Genomic DNA, 6000 nt, shown 5'->3' with positions numbered 1-6000 from the left:
ACTTTACAGCATTGATTGGTTATGCTAGATGTGGATTTCATTCAATACAATCAGTACAGTCATAAGAATTGAAAAATAAAATCATTTTTGGTGATGAATGATGAGCAACAAAGGAACATGCATGCCAGATGGCACTTGAATAAGCTGTCCATGGTCATAGAAAAGGTTTAAAAAATAACAACAACAATGTTATCATAATTAATGTCATATTTTAGCTTCTGTGGTCATTTTTTACAAGCTAAACACTGCAAGACTGTTTTACAGTTGAAGCAAGGATAAAATATCAACTCTAGTGATGAGACACTTGCTGTAATGACTTCCAACTGAGACGGGACTTAAATTCACAACCACTGGCTTAGGAGAACAGTGCCTTATCCATTATGCCAGTGGTGCTTACTGATGTCCTTATTTAAGACTGATAGGTTTTTAATAGTCAATTATTTATTTTTGAAAAAAAGTGAAGCTGTTTACTGTGTTCTTTGCATTACCAAGTCCAGCAAGAAATGTGTTGGTACTATCCAGAGCTGTCAGTATGGATTATCATGCTATATTGCAGAAAATCAATTTGATGCAACTGCTTTACCAACAGTATGTTAATCTTTTCCATTGCTGTTTTGTTGGTTGACTGAAGGAAGATATGCAGTGCATTTGAACCAAAGCAGATGTGTGCTGACAACTTAAATGCACAATCATGTTTGTGTTTTTTCTTTCTTTCTTCCATCCTTTGTAATATCATATTAAATATTAAGGTAGCAGTTTATAATCAATGACTAATGACATAAGAAAAGGAAAAAAAGCAGTATACAAAGATGCTCCAGGTGAGGCTTGAACTCACAACCTCAGCATTGCTCAACAGATACTGTCTTATAAGTAACGTGCGCTGACCAATTGCACCACTGGAGCACTTTGCAGCATTAATTGGTTATGCTAGATGTGGATTTTATGCAATACAATTAGTACAGTCATAAGAATTGAAAAAGAAAATCATTTTTGGTGATGAATGATGAGCAACAAAGGAACATGCATGCCAGATGGCACTTGAATAAGCTGTCCACGGTGATAGAAAAGGTTTAAACAACAACAACAATGTTATCATAATTAATGTCATATTTTAGCTTCTGTGGTCATTTTTTATAAGCTAAACACTGCAAGACTGTTTTACAGTTGAAGCAAGGATAAAATATCAACTCTAGTGATGAGACACTTGCTGTAATGACTTCCACCCCATATGGGACTTGGACCCCCTGGCTTAGGAGGGCAGTGACTTATCCATTATGCCAGTGGTGCTTACTGATGTTCTTATTTAAGACTGTTAGGTTTTTAATAGTCAATTATTTATTTTTGAGGAAAAAGTGAAGCTGTTTACTGTGTTCTTTGCATTACCAAGTCCAACAAGAAATGTGCTGGTACTATCCAAAGCTTTCAGTATGGATTATCATGCTATATTGCAGAAAATCAATTTGATGCAACTGCTTTACCAACAGTATGTTAATCTTTTTCATTGCTGTTTTGTTGGCTGCCTGAAGGAAGATATGCAGTGCATTTGAACCAAAGCAGATGTGTGCTGACAACTTAAATGCACAATCATGTTTGTGTTTTTTCTTTCTTTCTTCCATCCTTTGTAATATCAAAATAAATATTAAGGTAGCAGTTTATAATCAATGACTAATGACATAAGAAAAGGAAAAAAAACAGTATACAAAGATGCTCCAGGTGAGGCTTGAACTCACAACCTCGGCATTGCTCAACAGATACTGTCTTATAAGTACCGCACGCTGACCAATTGCGCCACTGGAGCACCTTAGAGCATTAATTGGTTATGCTGGATGTGGATTTTTTTCAATACAATCAGTAGAGTCATAAGAATTGAAAAAGAAAATCATTTTTGGTGATAAAAGATGAGCAACAAAGGAACATGCGTGCCAGATGGCACTTGAATAAGCTGTCCACGGTGATAGAAAAGGTTTAAAAAACAACAACAACAACAACAACAATGTTATCATAATTAATGTAATATTTTCGCATCTGTGGTCATTTTTTACAAGCTAAACACTGCAAGACTGTTTTACAGTTGAAGCAAGGATAAAATATCAACTCTAGTGATGAGACACTTGCTGTAATGACTTCCAACGCAGACGGGACTTAAACCCACAACCACTGGCTTAGGAGAACAGTGCCTTACCCATTATGCCAGTGGTGCTTACTGATGTTCTTATTTAAGACTGTTAGGTTTCTAATAGTCAATTATTTATTCTTGAGGAAAAAGTGAAGCTGTTTACTGTGTTCTTTGCATTACCAAGTCCAGCAAGAAATGTGCTGGTACTATCCAGAGCTGTCAGTATGGATTATCATGCTATATTGCAGAAAATCAATTTGATGCAACTGCTTTACCAACAGTATGTTAATCTTTTCCATTGCTGTTTTGTTGGCTGACTGAAGGAAGATATGCAGTGCATTTGAACCAAAGCAGATGTGTGCTGACAACTTAAATGCACAATCATGTTTGTTTTTTTTCTTTCTTTCTTCCATCCTTTGTAATATCAAAATAAATATTAAGGTAGCAGTTTATAATCAATGACTAATGACATAAGAAAAGGAAAAAAAAACAGTATATAAAGATAATACAGGTGAGGCTTGAACTCACAACCTCAGCATTGCTCAACAGATACTGTCTTATAAGTACCGTGCGCTGATCAATTGCACCACTGGAGCACTTTGCAGCATTGATTGGTTATGCTAGATGTGGATTTTATTCAATACAATCAGTACAGTCATAAGAATTGAAAAAGAAAATCATTTTTGGTGATGAATGATTAGCAACAAAGGAACATGCATGCCAGATGGCACTTGAATAAGCTGTCCACGGTGACTGAAAAGGTTTAAAAAACAACAACAACAACAACAATGTTATCATAATTAATGTCATATTTTAGCTTCTGTGGTCATTTTTTACAAGCTAAACACTGCAAGACTGTTTTACAGTTGAAGCAAGGATAAAATATCAACTCTAGTGATGAGACACTTGCTGTAATGACTTCCAACTCAGACGGGACTTAAACCCACAACCACAGGCTTAGGAGAACAGTGCCTTACCCATTATGCTAGTGGTGCTTACTGATGTTCTTATTTAAGACTGTTAGGTTTTTAATAGTCAATTATTTATTTTTGAGGAAAAAGTGAAGCTGTTTACTGTGTTCTTTGCATTACCAAGTCCAGCAACAAAAGTGCTGGTACTATCCAGAGCTGTCAGTATGGATTATCATGCTATATTGCAGAAAATCAATTTGATGCAACTGCTTTACCAACAGTATGTTCATCTTTTCCTTTGCTGTTTTGTTGGCTGACTGAAGGAAGATATGCAGTGCATTTGAAACAAAGCAGATGTGTGCTGACAACTTAAATACACAATCATGTTTGTGTTTTTTCTTTCTTTCTTCCATCCTTTTTAATATCATATTAAATATTAAGGTAGCAGTTTATAATCAATGACTAATGACATAAGAAAAGGAAAAAAAACAGTATACAAAGATGCTCCAGGTGAGGCTTGAACTCACAACTTCAGCATCGCTCAACAAATACTGTCTGATAAGTACCACGCGCTGACCAATTGCGCCACTGGAGCACTTTGCAGCATTGATTGGTTATGCTAGATGTGGATTTTATTCAATACAATCAGTACAGTCATAAGAATTGAAAAAGAAAATCATTTTTGGTGATAAATGATGAGCAACAAAGGAACATGCATGCCATATGGCACTTGAATAAGCTGTCCACGGTGATAGAAAAGGTTTAAAAAACAACAACAACAATGTTATCATAATTAATGTCATATTTTAGCTTCTGTGGTCATTTTTTACAAGCTAAACACTGCAAGACTGTTTTACAGTTGAAGCAAGGATAAAATATCAAGTCTAGTAATGAGACACTTGCTGTAATGACTTCCAACTCAGACGGGACTTAAACCCACAACCACTGGCTTAGGAGAACAGTGCCTTATCCATTATGCCAGTGGTGCTTACTGATGTCCTTATTTAAGACTGATAGGTTTTTAATAGTCAATTATTTATTTTTGAAAAAAAGTGAAGCTGTTTACTGTGTTCTTTGCATTACCAAGTCCAGCAAGAAATGTGCTGGTACTATCCAGAGCTGTCAGTATGGATTATCATGCTATATTGCAGAAAATCAATTTGATGCAACTGCTTTACCAACAGTATGTTAATCTTTTCCATTGCTGTTTTGTTGGCTGACTGAAGGAAGATATGCAGTGCATTTGAACCAAAGCAGATGTGTGCTGACAACTTAAATGCACAATCATGTTAGTGTTTTTTCTTTCTTTCTTCCATCCTTTGTAATATCAAAATAAATATTAAGGTAGTAGTTTATAATCAATGACTAATGACATAAGAAAAGGAAAAAAAACAGTATACAAAGATGCTCCAGGTGAGGCTTGAACTCACAACCTTGGCATTGCTCAGCAGATACTGTCTTATAAGTACCGCGCACTGACCAATTGCGCCACTGGAGCACCTTGCAGCATTAATTGGTTATGCTAGATGTGGATTTTTTTCAATACAATCAGTACAGTCATAAGAATTGAAAAAGAAAATCATTTTTGGTGATAAATGATGAGCAACAAAGGAACATGCATGCCAGATGGCACTTGAATAAGCTGTCCACGGTGATAGAAAAGGTTTAAAAAACAACAACAACAACAACAATGTTATCATAATTAATGTAATATTTTAGCTTCTGTGGTCATTTTTTACAAGCTAAACACTGCAAGACTGTTTTACAGTTGAAGCAAGGATAAAATATCAACTCTAGTGATGAGACACTTGCTGTAATGACTTCCAACTCAGACGGGACTTAAACCCACAACCACTGGCTTAGGAGAACAGTGTCTTACCCATTATGCCAGTGGTGCTTACTGATGTTCTTATTTAAGACTGTTAGGTTTCTAATAGTCAATTATTTATTCTTGAGGAAAAAGTGAAGCTGTTTACTGTGTTCTTTGCATTACCAAGTCCAGCAAGAAATGTGCTGGTACTATCCAGAGCTGTCAGTATGGATTATCATGCTATATTGCAGAAAATCAATTTGATGCAACTGCTTTACCAACAGTATGTTAATCTTTTCCATTGCTGTTTTGTTGGCTGACTGAAGGAAGATATGCAGTGCATTTGAACCAAAGCAGATGTGTGCTGACAACTTAAATGCACAATCATGTTTGTGTTTTTCTTTCTTTCTTCCATCCTTTGCAATATCATATTAAATATTAAGGTAGCAGTTTATAATCAATGACTAATGACATAAGAAAAGGAAAAAAAACAGCATACAAAGAAACTCCAGGTGAGGCTTGAACTCACAACTTCGGCATCGCTCAGCAAATACTGTCTTATAAGTACCACGCGCTGACCAATTGCACCACTGGAGCACTTTGCAGCATTGATTGGTTATGCTAGATGTGGATTTTATTCAATACAATCAGTACAGTCATAAGAATTGAAAAAGAAAATCATTTTTGGTGATAAATGATGAGCAACAAAGGAACATGCATGCCATATGGCACTTGAATAAGCTGTCCACGGTGATAGAAAAGGTTTAAAAAACAACAACAACAATGTTATCATAATTAATGTCATATTTTAGCTTCTGTGGTCATTTTTTACAAGCTAAACACTGCAATACTGTTTTACAGTTGAAGCAAGGATAAAATATCAACTCTAGTAATGAGACACTTGCTGTAATGACTTCCAACTCAGACGGGACTTAAACCCACAACCACTGGCTTAGGAGAACAGTGCCTTATCCATTATGCCAGTGGTGCTTACTGATGTCCTTATTTAAAACTGATAGGTTTTTAATAGTCAATTATTTATTTTTGAAAAAAAGTGAAGCTGTTTACTGTGTTCTTTGCATTACCAAGTCCAGCAAGAAATGTGCTGGTACTATCCAGAGCTGTCAGTATGGATTATCATGCTATATTGCAGAAAATCAATT

At 35.6% G+C, this 6000-nt stretch overlaps 1 non-coding gene across 1 annotated transcript; it reads right to left on the bottom strand.

The window, feature by feature from the left end:
* Positions 1 to 1705: 1705 nt before the first annotated feature.
* TRNAI-UAU (transfer RNA isoleucine (anticodon UAU)) lies at positions 1706 to 1798 on the bottom strand. Its single transcript is given in 2 exon segments — positions 1706 to 1741; positions 1761 to 1798. It is a non-coding gene; the product is annotated as a tRNA-Ile (tRNA).
* Between the last annotated feature and the right edge of the window lie 4202 nt (positions 1799 to 6000).

The sequence above is a fragment of the Pseudophryne corroboree genome, chromosome 4 (genome assembly GCF_028390025.1).
Source record: "Pseudophryne corroboree isolate aPseCor3 chromosome 4, aPseCor3.hap2, whole genome shotgun sequence".
Classification (NCBI taxonomy): Eukaryota; Metazoa; Chordata; class Amphibia; order Anura; family Myobatrachidae; genus Pseudophryne; species Pseudophryne corroboree.
This window is presented reverse-complemented; position numbering and strand designations above follow the sequence as displayed.